At 38.4% G+C, this 17500-nt stretch overlaps 1 protein-coding gene across 1 annotated transcript in view; it reads left to right on the top strand.

Moving 5' to 3' along the window:
• LOC106872474 (glypican-5) overlaps window positions 1–17500 on the top strand; it is a 357300-nt gene that overhangs the window by 1597 nt on the left and 338203 nt on the right. The window lies entirely within an intron of this gene.

The raw sequence follows: 17500 nt of genomic DNA, 5'->3' as shown, positions 1-17500 counted from the left end.
ATGAGAGTATGTTTTCTGTTCGTACTCCCTGCGCGCGCGTGTGTGTATACGTATTTGTGTGGATGTGTTATCATGTGTATGATTAAATAAAGATGGAATTTAATTGATAATTAGTCTTCTTTCTTAATTTAAACCATCCATTTCTCTCAGCATCATCGATTCGGCGGCAGCCATCAACGTTACCGTTGATATTTGTCAAGACAGCATACTTTTAATGTGTTCTGTTCGTTAGACTCTGAACCAAATACAGTTTTGCTTTGAGTGTGTGCGTCTGTATGTATGTATGTGGTGTGCATGCGTGCGTGTGTGTGTGTGTGTGTGTGTTCCCATTCATTTTCGGCTTCTCTAAAATTTCTCTTCCCTATTTTTCTCTTCTCTCTATTTTTCTCTAGCTTTTCACCCAGTTTAGTTCTTTTAAATTTTCTCTTTATCTACATACAGTCCTGTACTCTTTCTCTTTTCCCTCGTTAAAGGGTCTCTCGACAACTCATGCTAAGGGAAACCGTACAATGGACGACTTCCTAATGATACTTATACATACACACACACACACAGAGGCACAGAGGTACACGCATCCATCTGTCTACAAACCTACGTATTACATACTTCTCTTTCTTTCATACATATACAGATATACGTGTGTGTGTGTGTGTATATATATGTATATATATATATATATATATATATATATATATATATATATATATATATATATATATATATATATATATATATATATATATATATATACATATATATATATATATATACATATATATACATATATATACATATATATATATATATATATATATATATATATATATATATATATATATATATATATATATATATACATATATATATATATATATACATACATATATATAATATCATTTCCCTTACCAGACGGCAGACAAACAAGACATAACGCACAGTCATATATGTACAAACACATGCACACACATCGTTACATTTAAAACATCTTAATGATTCGATCGTCGTTGCAAATGCTCTTCTTTTCTCTTCTTCTTCTTCATCATCTACTTCTTCTTCCTAATTTCCAACATTTGTTTGGTCCATCCATCGTTTTTTTTTTTTTTGATACGCGCACCTGCCTTTGTTAATTGTTTATATGCCGTTTTATTTTCTAAGAAGAGGGGAGAAGCGAAGCAGGCAAAGCTCGGCTTTAAAAAGCAAGAAAGGCAAAGCCAGGCAAGCTAAGCCAGGCATCAGATATTTCACTTCTCACGTTCTTTTAAGATAAAGAGACTATGAGAATGCTTGCGTTTGCAAATAGAACTTACAGTGGCCTTTTTTTTTTTCTCCTTCCTCCACGAATCTTATTTTAAAAGTTCCTTAGCAACTGCCTGCCTAACGTGACTACAAAATGCGACAATAGATACTCCACTAAATTTTGTAGCTGCTTCTATATCAATTCTTAGGGGATTACGGTGAAATTAGGTGCCTGTGTGTGTGCGTGCATGCGTGTTTAGACATACCTACAGAGATTTGGTCGTGTTAGAATTTAGGGTATGCAGATTACATTTAGGGAGAGCTGTACTGTACCTATGTTGGTATTGTTGTTATTGGTGGTGGTGGTGGTAGTAATGGCGTTAGTTATATAGTGTTTAAGAAAGGTATTTCCATATAGTTGTAGTTACACTGCTGGTAAGGCTTTCGAAAAAGGCATACACACACGCACAAACACACACACATATACTGTTGTTTTAGAGTATATCGTTGTTTGTCTGTAAAGGTTTTTGCACATATGATGTTGAATTGTGTGTGACTATACACACACGTACGTATATGTGTTTGGAGAGAGCTAGATAGATACATGCACAGTTATATGTGTGTGTGTGCATGTATATGAATAAGGTCCTATACATATATACCCAGACACATATGAAGTCTATCTATCTGTCTGTCTATCTATCTTATCTATCTGTCTGTCTATCTATCTTATCTATCTGTCTGTCTATCTATCTATCTGTTTACCTATCTGTATCTCTCTGTGTCTACCTATCTATATATCTATCTATTTGTCTCTCTCTCTCTCTATATATATATATGTATGTATGTATATATATATGTGTATATATGTATATCTATGTTTGTACACATGACATACATGAACATTATAAAGAGGGAGATTGATAGATATATACATTTATGTGAACACGTATTCAAAACGCCATAAAGAGATAAATAAAACAATAGAGATAACACTTTTATTAAAAAGCATTATCGGTTCAATCACATAACGTACACACACACACACACACACGCACACACACATATGCATGTATGTCTAATAATAGTTTAATGCCAAAACAATTTAATCGCATTTCTATTATCTTTCTACAATATTTAAATTTGCTATTTTATTTACACGGACAGAAAGGTAGAAAATTAAGAAAAAAAAAAAAGAACTAAGGCGGGTTTATGAAACTGGTTGATGAGACGACGCACAGACAGAAACCTTATTGGATCGTCAGATTGATTTTAAGGAATAGACTTTACTTCTTCGTGATAATAACCCCTCTTCTGCTTTACCTAATTGGCACCGTTTTTTCCCCCTCTGCATATGTGTGTGTGTGGCTACTTCTCTCTAACCCATTTATCTTTCTTCTCATCAATCCGTGTGTCCGTCTTTTTACCACTATCTATCTATCTATCTATCTATCTATCTATCTATCTATCTATCTATCTATCTATCTATCTATCTATCTGTCTATCAGTTTATCCATACCATCCTTCTATTTATCAATCCATCTGTTTGTGTCTTTGTATATCTCCATCAAAATTACCTATCTATGTATCCCTCTATCGCATGTCTATCTATCTGTCTATCTATCTGTCTATCTATATTCTTCTATGTATCCATCTATCTATCCAGCATCCTCTCCATCTCATCAAACACGCTGTATCTACGTACATACGACTACTTCACCGTGTCTGCCGCTCTCTAAATGGAGGTAGATAAAGCATGTAGATGTAGATAAGTAGATGCGTGTGTTTATATTTATTAGACTTATACCAATTTTTGTCTGTTTATCGATCTACCTGTCAGCGTTCGAGAGACAAATATGGAGAGATTAGATTCAGATGATCTTGATTAAATTGATACTCGTATCACTTAAAAGCGGTGCCAATATGCACATGCACTATTTTTCTCTGCTCACTTCTTACGTTTTACTCCATAGAGTGATGTATATATTTTATCTTTTCGGCTATGCAATTTAGCTATGCTACCTGTGCAACTATCTATTTATACGTGCTTTTGTCTATGTGTCTGTCTATGTATGTATGTATGTATGTATGTTTATCTATCTATCTATCTATCTATCTATCTATCTATCTATCTATCTGTCTACCTTTCTAGTCATCTGTCTTGTCCATCTATCTATCTATCTATCTATCTGTCTGTCTACCTTTCTAGTCATCTGTCTTGTCCATTTATCTATCTATCTATCTATCTATCTATCTATCTATCTATCTATCTATCTATCTATATCTGTCTGTCTGTCTGCCTATCTGTCTGTCTGTCTTTCCTTTCATAAATATTTGCTTATGCATATACATACTTGCATATATCTGTATATGCATGCATATAAATATATGTCTAGAGATATGCATGTGCTTTGCTTGTGTGTGTGTGTGTGTGTGTGTAAACACATAGACACCTCTCAGTATATATCACTTCATTCATTGGTGTACATATCTTATAAGGACTTACGTACTGGGGGTCGATCTAATTGACTGATCCCCTCCGCCAAAATTTCGGGCCTTATGCCTAGAGTAGAAAAGAATAATATTAGAGAGAGAAACATGGAAACCTTTCATAAACCCGAAAGAAACTTATATATTCTGAAATGGTTAGAAAGCAACGAAACCAACGCAACACAAAAACAACAAAGAAAAAAGCAGAAACGAACGAATACAAAAACGCCTCCATAGACATCACCTAAATTTCATACTGTTATCAACTTGATTAATTACCAAGTGGCACCCACATTTTCTGTGTCAAATTCTGTATTTACTTAGTCTTTCTGTTCAAATGCACTGAAGACCAACGGAAAAATAAACACCCACCCATGTCATCATGTAGATGGCGTTTAAGTCGTTTGATGACGGTTTTTCTAGGTTATTTAACCACACTCCCTGTAAACTAAATGCAGTGTGTGTGTGTGTACGTACATATATATATATATATATATATATATATATATATATATATATATATATAATGTTTAAATGAAATAAAAATCCAAGGCTGCGAGAGATTTTAGATCATTTATATATAGGTTTTACAGCTGTTTCCGGGATATTTTATATATCCCGTCATCGGAGACGGTGTGAGAAAATGGTTAAACAATGGTTATTGTAAGATTATACATATATATATATATATATATATATATATATATATATATATATATATATATATATATATATATATATATATAATGTTTAAATGAAATAAAAATCCAAGGCTGCGAGAGATTTTAGATCATTTATATATAGGTTTTACAGCTGTTTCCGGGATATTTTATATATCCCGTCATCGGAGACGGTGTGAGAAAATGGTTAAACAATGGTTATTGTAAGATTATACATATATATATATATATATATATATATATATATATATATATATATATATATATATATATATATATATATATATATACATATATATATATGTATGTATGTATGTATGTATTATATACATATGTTTACGTATATGCGCATATTCTTTTATTCTTTTACTTGTTTCAGTTATTTGACTGCGGCCATGCTGGAGCACCGCCTTTTAGTCGAAGAAATTGACCCATGGTCTTACTCTTTGTAAGCCTGGTGCTTATTCTGTCAGTTGTCAAGCGATGGTGGGGTGACGCACATACACACACACACACACACACACACACACACACACACACACACACAAATATATACATATATTCGACGGGCTTCTTTCAGTTTCCGTCTACCAAATCCACTCACAAGGATTTGGTCGGTCCGAGGCTATAGTACAAAATACTTGCCGAAGTTGCCACGCAGCGACACACACACACACACACACACACACACACACACACACAAATACATGTAGATATATTGAAAAATAGATATAGTGTAATATGTATATAACAAGCAAGATATATAGATATATGTGGATAGATAAATAAATAGATAGACAGAGAGAAAGAGAGAGAGAGGCGGATAGGTAGATGAGCACGAAGAAAATTTTGGCAATGATTCCCGATTTCATCATGAACAGCCGGTTTCATCTAAGATTGTGAAGCAACCGGTGGTCTAATGCGAAACTTCGAAGTCACAGTCAGTCTTTTCCATTTAGAAATATATTTCATATTCCGAGTCTTAAGTCAATATTTGACTTCCTTAATGTGTGTGTTTGTGTGTGTGTGTGCGTGAGTGTGAATGTGTGGTATATTACTGCTCGGACGAAATGAACCGGCGATCCCGATCCTATATCTCGACACGGTTCTAATTGTCCGCTGCACCTAGAATAATTTCCACCAACCTACACACGACCTTAAGGGCCGAGAGAATAACAACAACAACAACAACAACAACAACAATGCTTTCAAGTTTTGGTAGAAGGTCAGCAATTGGGCGAGAGGGTGTTAGTCGATTAGATCGCCTCCATTGCTCAACTGGTACTTATTTTGCCGACCACAAAATAGTGAAAGGCAAAGACGACTTCAGCGGAATTTGAACTCAGAACGTAAAGACAGAAAAAAAGCTGAAAAGTATTTTTTTTTTCCAGTGTGCTAACGATTCTGCCAGATTTGGTATTCTGAGCCTGAACAAACTAGGTTTCTCTTAGGAGCCTGCGAAGCTTAATGTCGCATGGAGGCCGAATCAAACTGTTATGCTCTTGTGGTTTAAGGAATGAATGAATATGTGTGCGTGTATCAATGTATGTGTGAGTCTTTATGTCTGTGTTTGTCCCTCTCCTCGCTTAACAACCAGTGTTGGTGTGTTTACGTCCCCGCAACTTAGTGGTTCGGCGAAAGAGATCGATAGGATAAGTAAGTACCAGGCTTAAGAAGTACTGGAGTCGATTCATTCGACTAAATTCTTTAAGGCCAATATAGATAGATTGAAAGGTATGTCTATCATCTTTCTCATCGCCATACAACGTCCGTGTTCCATGCTAACATGAGTTCGATGGTTTGGCAAGGATCCGGTGAGTCCCAAGTCGGAATCATTTTCTAATGTCTGTTTTGGCAAGGTTTCTGCGGCGAAAATGCCCTTTTAACGCCAACCACTTCCCAGTTTTGTATTGAACGCTATTTTTCGAACCACCGGCACTGTTAGCTCACCACACGCATACATACAACGATGCATACATATACGTGTGCTTGCGTACATTACATTACAGAAAAGTCATTCTTTTGGATGCTCGTGTTTGTATGAATCGTCTAACATCAACAGTATATTATATGTGTGGGTGTATATATATATATATATATATATATATATATATATATGCACATACACATACACACACTTGTGTGTGTTGTTTACGTCACTGTAACCTTAAGGGCTCCGCAAAAGAAACTGATGTAACAAGTAATAGGGTCAATTTCTTGACTAAAGCCAGTAAAAGTTAAAAGATGTCTATACGTATGTCTGTCTATCTATCTATCTATCTATCTATCTATCTATCCACCTGTATGTATGTATGTATGTATTAATTTTAAATTCATAGGAGTAATTGTGATGACCCAGTGAGACGTTATATATTGACGCTTGCTTTCTCGAGTCTCGCCATCACATGCTCAAATTAATGGCCGATCTGTTTGTCAAGTAGCAAAGCGAAAAGATATCAGATGAGCCGTTTCTCTTACAAAACGTATTCTTCGTTTTGAACTTTATGGCTTCTGACATTCTTTAAGATTTGTCAAGAATAAACAAAACCTGTTCTTTCGTGTTTTTCGCACGTTTTACGAATTCCTTCTCTTTCTTTCTCTCTTTTTTCGTTTCTTTATTTTTCAATTATTATTGTGTAAATTTGATCACTGCTCACACACATACACTCGCGTTATTAACATCCTACGACGGAGCATCGAGGGGAAACTCTACGTGCTACCTCGCCATGCTAGAAATAACAGCCGAATATCATTCATATTGATATCACATCCTACAGTCTGTAAGAAATATTACAGGGAAACTTTAGATAATGTTGTCTGAGTTAGATCGTTCTGTAGTAAGAAGTTTGCTTCCCAACAAGATGATTTCCGGTTCAATCCCACTGCGTAGTACCTTGGGCAAGTTTCTTCTACTATGACCGCGTGCCGACCAAAACCTTGCGAGTGGACTGGGCAGACCGATATATATGTAGCGTTGTATATAAAATTTATAAGCCTTCACTGTATACTGGCGATAGAAGTTATTCTAATATAATGGCAGAAAACTCCGTAACGGGAAATAATTGGCTCTTCCGTTACGGGCTTTATATTCAATTATCGTCAATACATAGTGAAGGCTTGTTGATTCTATTTACATTTTACTCGTTTACGTAATTCTCGTAGAATTCGATGTATATATATATATATATATATATATATATGCTCACGTGTGTGTGTGTTTGTCGCTCCGGTTCACAGCCGGTATTGGTTTTCTTTCCGTCCTTTTAACTTAGCAGTTTATCTAAAGTGACCAATGGAATTAGTGTCAGGTTTGAAAAATAAAAATAATAATTACTAAGGTTTTGATTTGTTCGACTGAAACCGTTTCTAGATGGTGCTCCTGTACGGCCGCAGTCCAATAACTGAAATAAGTAAAAGATTAAAATACGAACGCATTCATTGCTAAAATGCTTTAGATGATTGTTTTTGTTTTTGTTTTTCTGCCATATCAGATTTGACCTAGGGCTAAACAACAATAAAATAACAACAGTTACAGTTTCAATGAAGTCTACAACAGCTATGATGAAATTGAAGTTGATGACTCATCAAACGAGAAATCCGATATCTCACGCCCCCCCCCCCCACCATCTCTCTCTCTCTCTCGTCTCTCACACACACACACACACACAGATATGGGAAGCGCGTTGCTTTGTGGTTAGGGGTGTTGCACTCACGATCGTAAGATTGTGGTTTCACTTCCTGGACAGAGGGACGCGTTTGTATTATTTGAGCAAAACACTTCATTTCAAGTGGATCCTGTCCGCTGACAAAAAGGAATAATCCTGTGACAGTTCGGCGTCTTATCCAGAATGGCGTCGGGGAAATATATGTATGAAATCCGGGAAAGCCAACATTATTTAGCCCATGGTGGTAAGAAGCTCCGTTTGTGAGGTACGTCTTTTCGCAGCTAGTCTCCTTGGCGGAACTGCGGTCCTGAATGTAGGAAAGGCCGGAACTGGGTGTCTGGCATCTGGCGTATCGTCAGGCGCTCATAGCCCTCTCGGATCGGTGGATGCTCTACTTTAGCAACGTATAGAGGATTAGTGACGGGACAGTGCGACGTTTTCGGGGAGACTCTGGGCATCGACGAAAGCGAACTGGTTAGTCTGTTTCGGAGGACGTTCCGGTCGGTGTCTACCAAGGATAAATTTCCAGATGTCCTTGGCCTGTCAGTGCTACCGAGGCGGGGGGCGCCACCAGTTCGAGATAAATTCTACAGCACGGATGTGCTGTCAAACGGGCTTGTCCGAGGTGCGCGAAACAGTTCTGCACGTCCTCGTTCAACGTTCAGGCACTGCTGACTCGTGGAGTCACGTCGAACAGCTACTGCTGCATGTGGGACAGATCCGTCTGTCGGCCGAGTCCATAGTGAAGATTGCCCGACCGCCTTCCTTTTAACTGGGTTGGTAAGGCAATTTTCCTTTGCTTGTTGGCTGTGGCAAAAGAGGTTGTCCGGTGGACGAGGTCGGGAGGCATAAGGACAGAGACATTCTTCTTTGGTAGAGCCCTCATCGATTTTTTTTTCTTTAAGTTTCACTTGAAGATGAAAGTGTGGGTGGAGAAAGAGGTGCTGTCCTCAAGTAAATTTATTGAAAAGTGAGTGAAAGTTGCGAAAATGGCAAGAGTGGTTGGTACGGCTCTAAGTGTAGACCTCTGAGTCGGAGAAAAGGAATTGGAGAGGTCGTTTGCCCTTATTGTTCAGGGAGATCTTGAACAGTTAGGTTCTTCGATTATTCCTAGAGGTCCTCCCGTATCAGGGGGTCCATATCACTATTATCCTTATTCCCCCCTCTTTCTTTTTACTGTTGTATAATTTCCTTCTCTGTTCTATTATAAGTCATGTCTACTTCCTTTTGTATATTATTAATGCTTTTGTGTAAACCCCAACACTTAATGTCTGTTTTTGTAGTGTCCCCCAATCGTTTGCTCTGGTGGCAAATAAAAGAAATGGTTATTCTTTTCTATTCTAGGCACAAGGCCTAAAATTTTGGGGGAGAGGGGTCCAGTCGATTAGATCGACCCCAGTACGCAACTGGTACTTAATTTATCGACCCCTAAAGGATGAAAGGCAAAGTCGACCTCGGTAGAATTTGAAGTCAAAACGTAAAGACGGACGAAATACCGCTAAGCAGTTTGCTCGGTGTGCTAACGATTCTGCCAGCCCGCCGCCTTAGAAATGGTTATTATTAGGGTGGGGCGGTGAGTTGGCAGAATCGTTAGCACGTCGGGCGAAATGCTGCTAAGCGTTTCGGCCGTCCTTACGTTGAGTTCAAATTCAGCCGAGGTCGACTTTGTCTTTCATTTTTTACGGGGTCGATAAAATAAGTACCAGTGAAACACTGGAGTCGATGTAATCGACTAGTCACCTCCTCACAAAAAAAATTTCGGGCCTTGTGCCTTTACCTGAAAAGATTATTATTAGGGTGGTGACATGGCAGAACCGTTAAGACGCTTAGCGACATTTCGGCCGTTTTTATGTTCTGGGTTCAAACTCCGTCGAGGTCGACTTTGCCTTTCGCCTTTTCGGGGTCAATAAAATAAGTACCAGTTAAGTATTTAGGGGTCGATGTAATCCACTTATACCCACCTCAAACTTGCTAGCCTTGTGCCAAAATTTGAAACCATTATTATTATTATTGTTCAGTAGTTTTATTTTTATAACGTGCTTTCACTTCACTACCGAGCGCAGCTCTGTGTGCCTTGGGTATGTGCTGTGGTTTGCTGTGATGCTCTTATGGTTACTGTATTGAAAGTGTTTTGCGTAGGATGTGTGCAGTGCCCAGTAGTGCAATTTTCTGTATGTTATATATATTTGTAAGTCTTGGTGTTTTTGTTATGTATTTGTCTGAATATTTTTTTATTATGTTTGTAGAGTGTGATTTAAGAGGCGTGTTTAGCTACTATTTCTAGTTGCTCATGCAACTGCGTAATGAAGTTGCATCTGCGTTGTTGGTACGTTGGAAACGCTGAACGATTTTGGTTCGGCATTGAAGTAGAATCTTAAGATGTATGGGGTAAGAAAGGGCGTGAGAACGACGAAGTTGAGGCGGAGAAACAGAAAAAAAGGAAAAAGAAAAGAATAAGAATAAGGCTAAGAGAGAAAGACTTAATGGTGGCGATGGTGGTGGTGGTGGTGGTGCTGGTGATGGTGGATGGCAGCGTTAAGAGAATAGCAATAAGACTCGACTTGGTGTTGTTGTTAATCGCTTGATTACTATTCCCATGTAAGAAGAAAAAAAATCGATAAACATTGCTAACATGTAGTTAAAAGGATCGATAGCCTGTTGGTCGTATTTGTAAAAGAGGATCTGATGGATCTTTGCAGCTCGTGTTAAGTGTCCGCCAGTCAAAGCCAGGTCTAACAAAATAAATTGATTTCGACTGACTCAGTCTGAGTGTTGTTGTTTGTTTTTAAAGGGAAGAGGCTGTACGTCTCTTGCTTTCTATGCTTGTTGCCAGACCTGCTGGGAAATTTCTAGCCAGATCTTCCGTCAAATCCCAGCTTAATGTCGGCTTCAACGAGGGACCGTCTACGTGGTTGCTGGAGGTTCTAGAAATAGCAGCTAAATCTCCCTTCGAATCGTGTGAACGTCAGAGCGGTGCCGTATGGTCGCTGGAGCAACTGGAAATAGCAGTCAAATATCCCTCATTGCATTTTACCTTCAACTAGGAGTCATTTTCGTGGTTGTTGGAGGTTTTAGAAATAGCAGTTAAAACCCCTTCAAAGCGGTGCCATGTGAATCCTGGAGCAACTGGAAATAGCAGTCAAATATCCCTCATTGCATTTTTACCTTCAACTAGGAGTCATTTTCGTGGTTGTTGGAGGTTTTAGAAATAGCAGTTAAATCTTCAAATCGTGTGAACATCAAAGCGGTGCTATGTGGTCGCTGGAGCAACTGGAAATAGCAGTCAAATATCCCTCATTGCATTTTATCTTCAACTAGGAGTTATATTCGTGGTTGTTGAAGGTTTTAGAAATAGCAGTTAAATCTCCCTCAAATTGTCAACACCGAACTATGTACATGTTCGCTGGAACAATTAAAAATAGCAACCAAATCTACGCCATCATCAATGAGGGACCTTCTGCGTGGACGCTGGAGATTTTAGAAATAACAGTCAATTCTTCTTCGAGTCATACCTTGACTTCAACGAAGTACTATGTACGTAGTAGTTGGAGCTTTTAAAGGTAACAGTCAAATCTCCCTCAAATTGTTTCTTATCGTCAACGTGGAATCATACGCCGTCTCTGAAGTTTTAGAAGAAATAGGAGCTAAATCGCTCTCAAGTCGCGCCTTTTCGCCAACGAAGTGCCATCTATGTGGTTACTGGGGCTTTTAGAAATAACAGCAACGATCTGTACTGTTTTAAATAGGGCACGATGTGATCGTAGGTTATCTCCACGGTTGGAATCATTTGGATCACGTAGGTTTGCTTGTTCAGGATTTGTCTTGGGGTTAACACGTGTTAAAGCATGTGCGTGTATAGGTATAGAGACATGTTTACGGATATTAATTAACACACGCTAATGGAGACCTGTTTGTGATGAAAATACGGTTGTGATATATAATCCTTGTTATAGTTTCAAATTATATAAAAGGATTTAGAAGCACGAGTGTGAGCATACATACATGCATGCGTGTATACATACATACATACATACATACATACATTGGTGTTTCACCCGTCGCTACGTTCTGAGTTCAAATTCCGCCGAGATCGACTTTGCCTTTCATCCTCTAGGGGTTGATCAAGTGACTACCAGTGAAACAGTGGGATCGATCTAATCGATTAATCCCGTCCCCCCAAATTTCAGGACTTGTACCTTTTGTAGAAGGGATCATCATCATCATCATCATCATCATCATCATCATCATTATTATTATTATTATTATTATTGAATGAGAGAGCAGTGCATGCCACCAAAGTGACACTGGGGTACAAATATACGAAGCCCAATATACCCATCATGACTACCCGTCTGATAAGGGTACACCAGGCACATGCATCACAACCATATGTGCACAACATGGTGATATCATATCAAGATAAACAGCGCATGACTTTGCAGGTGGGGCCCAGTTAGAATTTTCTTCAGGTCTAGTAGCCCATCCTGCTCATAAGGGTTGTTGAAGGATGTTGAACGAAACACCCATGTTTCCAGAAATGAATTATTCAAACCCCAAAGAATTCCTCTCAACGCATGGCTTTGATGCTCCCCCACTACTTCTGCTCGTGATCAGAGATGCACATATTGTCAGCCACCAAGGGACATGCTCAACTGGCTAAGGCCAAACAACTCACAAGCAAATCTGGTATTGAGCAGAATATTTGCTGTAGCCTGTCTTCTATACCATATTCCTCTTCCTCCTCCTCCTCTTTCTTCTTCTTCTTCTTCTTCTTCTTCTTCTTCTTCTTCTTCTTCTTCTTATTATTATTATTATTATTATTATTATTATTAGTAGTAGTAGTAGTAGTAGTAGTATCTAAAACAGTTTGATTCGACACCATGTGACTTAGAGTTTCGCAGGCCTCTAACAGAAACCCGGCTCGTTCAAGCTTTATTTTGTGTGTGTGTATGTATATATGTGTGTGGCAGACATTGCAGTGTGGTTAAGAAGTTCGTTTCTCAGCTGTGAGTTTTCAGGTTCGGTCCTACTGCATGGCAGCTGGGGTAATCGTTTTCTATAGCCCTGAGCCGACCGAAATCATACGACTGGATTTGTTAGACGGAAACTAAAAAGAAGCCTTTTGTGTGTGTGTGTCTTACCTGTTGAAAATTTTACCTGAGGATGATGGAGTATATGTTACCATGTAATCTCTCTCTCTCTCTCTCTCTCTCTCTCTCTTTCTCTCTGTATATATATATATATATATATATATATATAATATAATATAATATAATATATATATATATATATATATATATATGGGACAAAAACGCAATAGAGGGCATTAAAACGTTCGGACAGATAGATGACACAAAGGCGGACACCAGAAACAACAGTTAGAAGGACAGGCAAAAAAAAAAAGGACGGGTCATTCTTGGCTTTCTTTCATCAATCAAGTCCCAGAAGTCACAACTATTTCGGACAGTTACACTTGTATATATACATATTCATACATACGTTTGTTTGTGTCTCCTTGTCTTGTCATCACCTGGCACTGACAATCGTAAACGATTGTCATAGAAGCGGTGTCATTCGTTTCCAGTCTTCCGTGTAAAAATGTCTACGGCCACGTGAAAACATTAATTACCTTGTTTGAAAACAGGCGACGGTTGGCGACAAGAAAAGCATCCAGTCGTTGTAATTCGGCCTCAACAGAACAGATTCCGTCCGATCCATGCAAGCATGGAGATGTGGTCTTTAAAATGATGATGGTGGTGATGATGTTGTGCGTCAGTGTTTGCGTCTGTATGTGTATATATTAATCACTTTTGCAGGATTACGCGTATACACTGTGTCTGTGTGTGTGTGATCACGAAAATAGATGTCCTATAAATGCCGTCCTTAACCTGGCTAAGCAAATTGCAGAAGTATCGGAAGCTCTAACAAACACGATAGGAAGATGCGTCATCGTACTCACGGATATCAATAAAATGCGTAGATATGGTTGAGACTGTTCAGCTATATCGATGCGTGTACGTGATTGTATTTACTGTAATCAATACAATTGGAAACTACAGTTTAAACCCAACCATGCTTGTCTATAATCTATACAGCGTGTCTCAAGGACACACTGAGGCATCTGCATCTGGGACAGCGTACTCTGTGAGTCGCGCATGCGTATTCATGTGGCCGAATACCTGCGAATCATTTGTCTGGTCGATCAATAACAATTATTACGCATGTACTGAAGGTAGCGAGCTGGTTAGCATCCGTTAGCCAGTCGGATGAAACGTTTGGTAACATTTCTTCCGGCTTTTTATGCTTTTGGCCTCGATACAATCAGTTGAGCAGAGGGGTCGATGAAAATTGACATACCCACCTCTACCAAAATTTCAGGCCTTGTGCTTATAACAGAAAGACTTGTTGTTGTTGTTGTTGTTGTTGTTGTTGTTGTTGTTGTTATTATTATCATTATCATTATCAAGGCACCGAGATGGCAGAATTGTTAGCACGCCGGGCGAAATGCTTAGCGGCATTTCGTCTGCCACTACGTTCTGAGTTCAAATTTCGCCTTTCGGGATCAATTAAATAAGTACCAGTTACGCACTAGGGTCGATGTAATCGACTTAATCCTTTCCCCCAAATCTGAGAAAGAATTATTAAGGCGGCGAGTTGGCAGAATCGTTTGCCAAGGTCCATTTTGCTTTTCATCTTATCGGGGTTGATAAATTAAGTACCAGTGAAATACTGGAGTCGATGTAATCGACTCATCCCCTTTCCCAACATTGCTGCCCTTGTGGCAAAATTTGAAACCATTATTATTATTATTATTATTATTATTATTATTATTATTATTATTATTATTATTATTATTATTATTATTATTATTATTTAAACGGCGAGCTGGCAGAGTCGTTAGCACGCCGAATGAAATACTTAGCGGTATTTCTCTAGTCGCTACGTTTTGAGTTCAAATTCTGCCGAGGTCGACTTTGCCCTTTCATCCATTCGGGTTCGATAAATTAAGTACCAGTGAAACACAGGTCGATGTAATCGACCTCTCTCTCTCTCTCTCTCTCTCTCTCGCTTTATGTCTCTTTCTCCCTCCCTCTGCAACACTATGTGTGTGTGTGTTTAGCTAGGTAGCTAGATAGATAGATAGATATGGCGTCTTACATGTTGATATGCCGCGATTCTTAATGAATTCTTATGAGTATATACATGTGTGTGTGCACATACACACAGTATTTCGTATAACTATTTATACACCACCCACCAAATAGAGAAAAGGGAAAGAAAGTAGCAAGGAATAGACGAAAAACATTAAGTTGAAAACTGAACGGGGTTAGGTGAATTATTGTCGAATGAGTGTTGAAGTTCTCAAATAACAACACGACCCTGCAAACTAGTTGTACAATCCTGTTCTACAAGAAGGCTCTCTCTCTCTCTCTCTCCCTCTCTCATTCTTTCTTTCTTGCTTTGAGCAACACTGTGAAAAGTCTGTCGGCCATATTAGACGAATAAAATACATGATCTGCTGTCGCCATTGCAAACGTTGGCTGTTACTTGAATCATGATTAAAGCAACCGTTGGATATCTGTCTGCAGAAGTCTAATGTTTCTGGAACGGAAGTGCAAAGGAGATGTGTGTGTGTGTGTGTGAGCAGTGAGAGAAGGAGAAGGAGAATAAAAATGTTGATTATGCATTGAATTCCATTCCTGGGATCTTTACGTGTATGCATGTGTGTGTGTATATGTAGGAAGATATATATATATATATATATATATATATATATATATATATATATATATATATAGATAGATAGATAGATAGATAGATAGATAGATAGATAGATAGATATATAGTATGGCGCAGGAATGGCTGTGTGGTAAGTAGCTTGCTTACCAACCACATGGTTCCGAGTTCAGTTTGACTGCGTGACATCTTGGGCAAGTGTCTTCTACTACTATAGCCTCGGGCCGACCAAAGCCTTGTGAGTGGATTTGGTAGACGGAAACTGAAAGAAGCCCGTCGTATATATGTATATATGTGTGTGTTTGTCCCCCTAGCATTGCTTGACAACTGATGCTGCGGTTCGGCAGAAGTGACTGATAGAAAAAGTACTAGGCTTACAAAGAATAAATCCTGGGGTCGATTTGCTCGACTAAAGGCGGTGCTCTAGCATGGCCACAGTCAAACGACTGAAATAAGTAAAAGAGTATATATATATATATATAGTGTGTTTTGGAAATTCCTTGATACAGTTATAATATTTGGAGAGATTTTTTTTTCAAAGAATTAAGAATGAGAAAAAAACCTTTTTAGAAAGTCGAAAGACACTAACGTTTGGGAAGAGATTTCACAAGATGTGTGTAGGCTTTGCTTTTATGGATGTGCAAGCGCTTTCAGTTCTTGACGTTTCCAAGTAGGTGTTTATTGTATATAGTGGGGAAAGGGCTGTTTTTCTCAATCTTAACTCTTTGAGAAAAAATCTTCTCTCCAGATGGAGTGAGTAAAATATTTTATTGTGTGTGTGTGTGTATATATACATATGCGTGCGTGTATATTATCATCATTTATTTATTATATCTTTCTCCGTTTTCTTCCTCTGTTTAGACGAACTTTCCTACCTTTTCGGACAAAACCTTTTGTAACCTTCGTCCTGTCTTTGTCCTTATATGTTTTTAATTGATATAACCCTTGTGGCCAATAAAACGAATTAATTATTATTATTATTAAAAACAGTTTGATTCAACTCCGTACGACTTAAATTTCACAGGCTTCTTTACAAAAGCCTGGGTCGTTCGGGCTTATTAGTGGGTCGTTCGAGTGGTGGTAGTGGTTAGTTGGTTACCGAAATGGGGGGAAAAAAAGAAAGAAAAGGAAAAGCGTAGAGGTTATCTCTTTGACTTGTTCGGGTGCTCTTTTGTGTCATGGCAACGCGCTCGTTCGAGCAGCTAGAAATAGCAGCCAAATAAATGACAGATCAGGTTATGGTTCTTAGAAATTAAACACAAGAATGATAAGAAGGGTTACATGCGATGACATAATATGAAGGACGCTACACCTGGGGCGGAACGGGGAGGCGTGTTGGACACGACCGGATTGTCTTTGACGTATTAGCTGGTCAATCAAAGTTGATTTGATGATGGTGGTTGTGGGGGGGGGGAGCTTTAAAGAACAATAATAGACTCGACTTGACTGTTGTGCATACTTCGTAAAGCTGTCTTGTTCAGGGAGAGATCTAATTAACGAAATGACTAATTAATGATAGTGGCAGTGTTGATGGTCATCATGATGATGGTGACAATCATAAGGGTGACGGTGACGAGGAAGGGAGGGGGGGAAGATGGTGATGATGATGACAACGATAACGATAATGATGATGATTCTGATGATAGCCGCAGCGGTTCTGATGATGATGATGATGATGATGATGGTGATGGT

The sequence above is a fragment of the Octopus bimaculoides genome, chromosome 8 (genome assembly GCF_046866305.1).
Source record: "Octopus bimaculoides isolate indiv1 chromosome 8, ASM4686630v1, whole genome shotgun sequence".
In the NCBI taxonomy this organism is placed as follows: domain Eukaryota; kingdom Metazoa; phylum Mollusca; class Cephalopoda; order Octopoda; family Octopodidae; genus Octopus; species Octopus bimaculoides.
The sequence above is the reverse complement of the archived record's forward strand: the minus strand, read 5'-3'. Positions and strand labels throughout refer to the sequence as shown.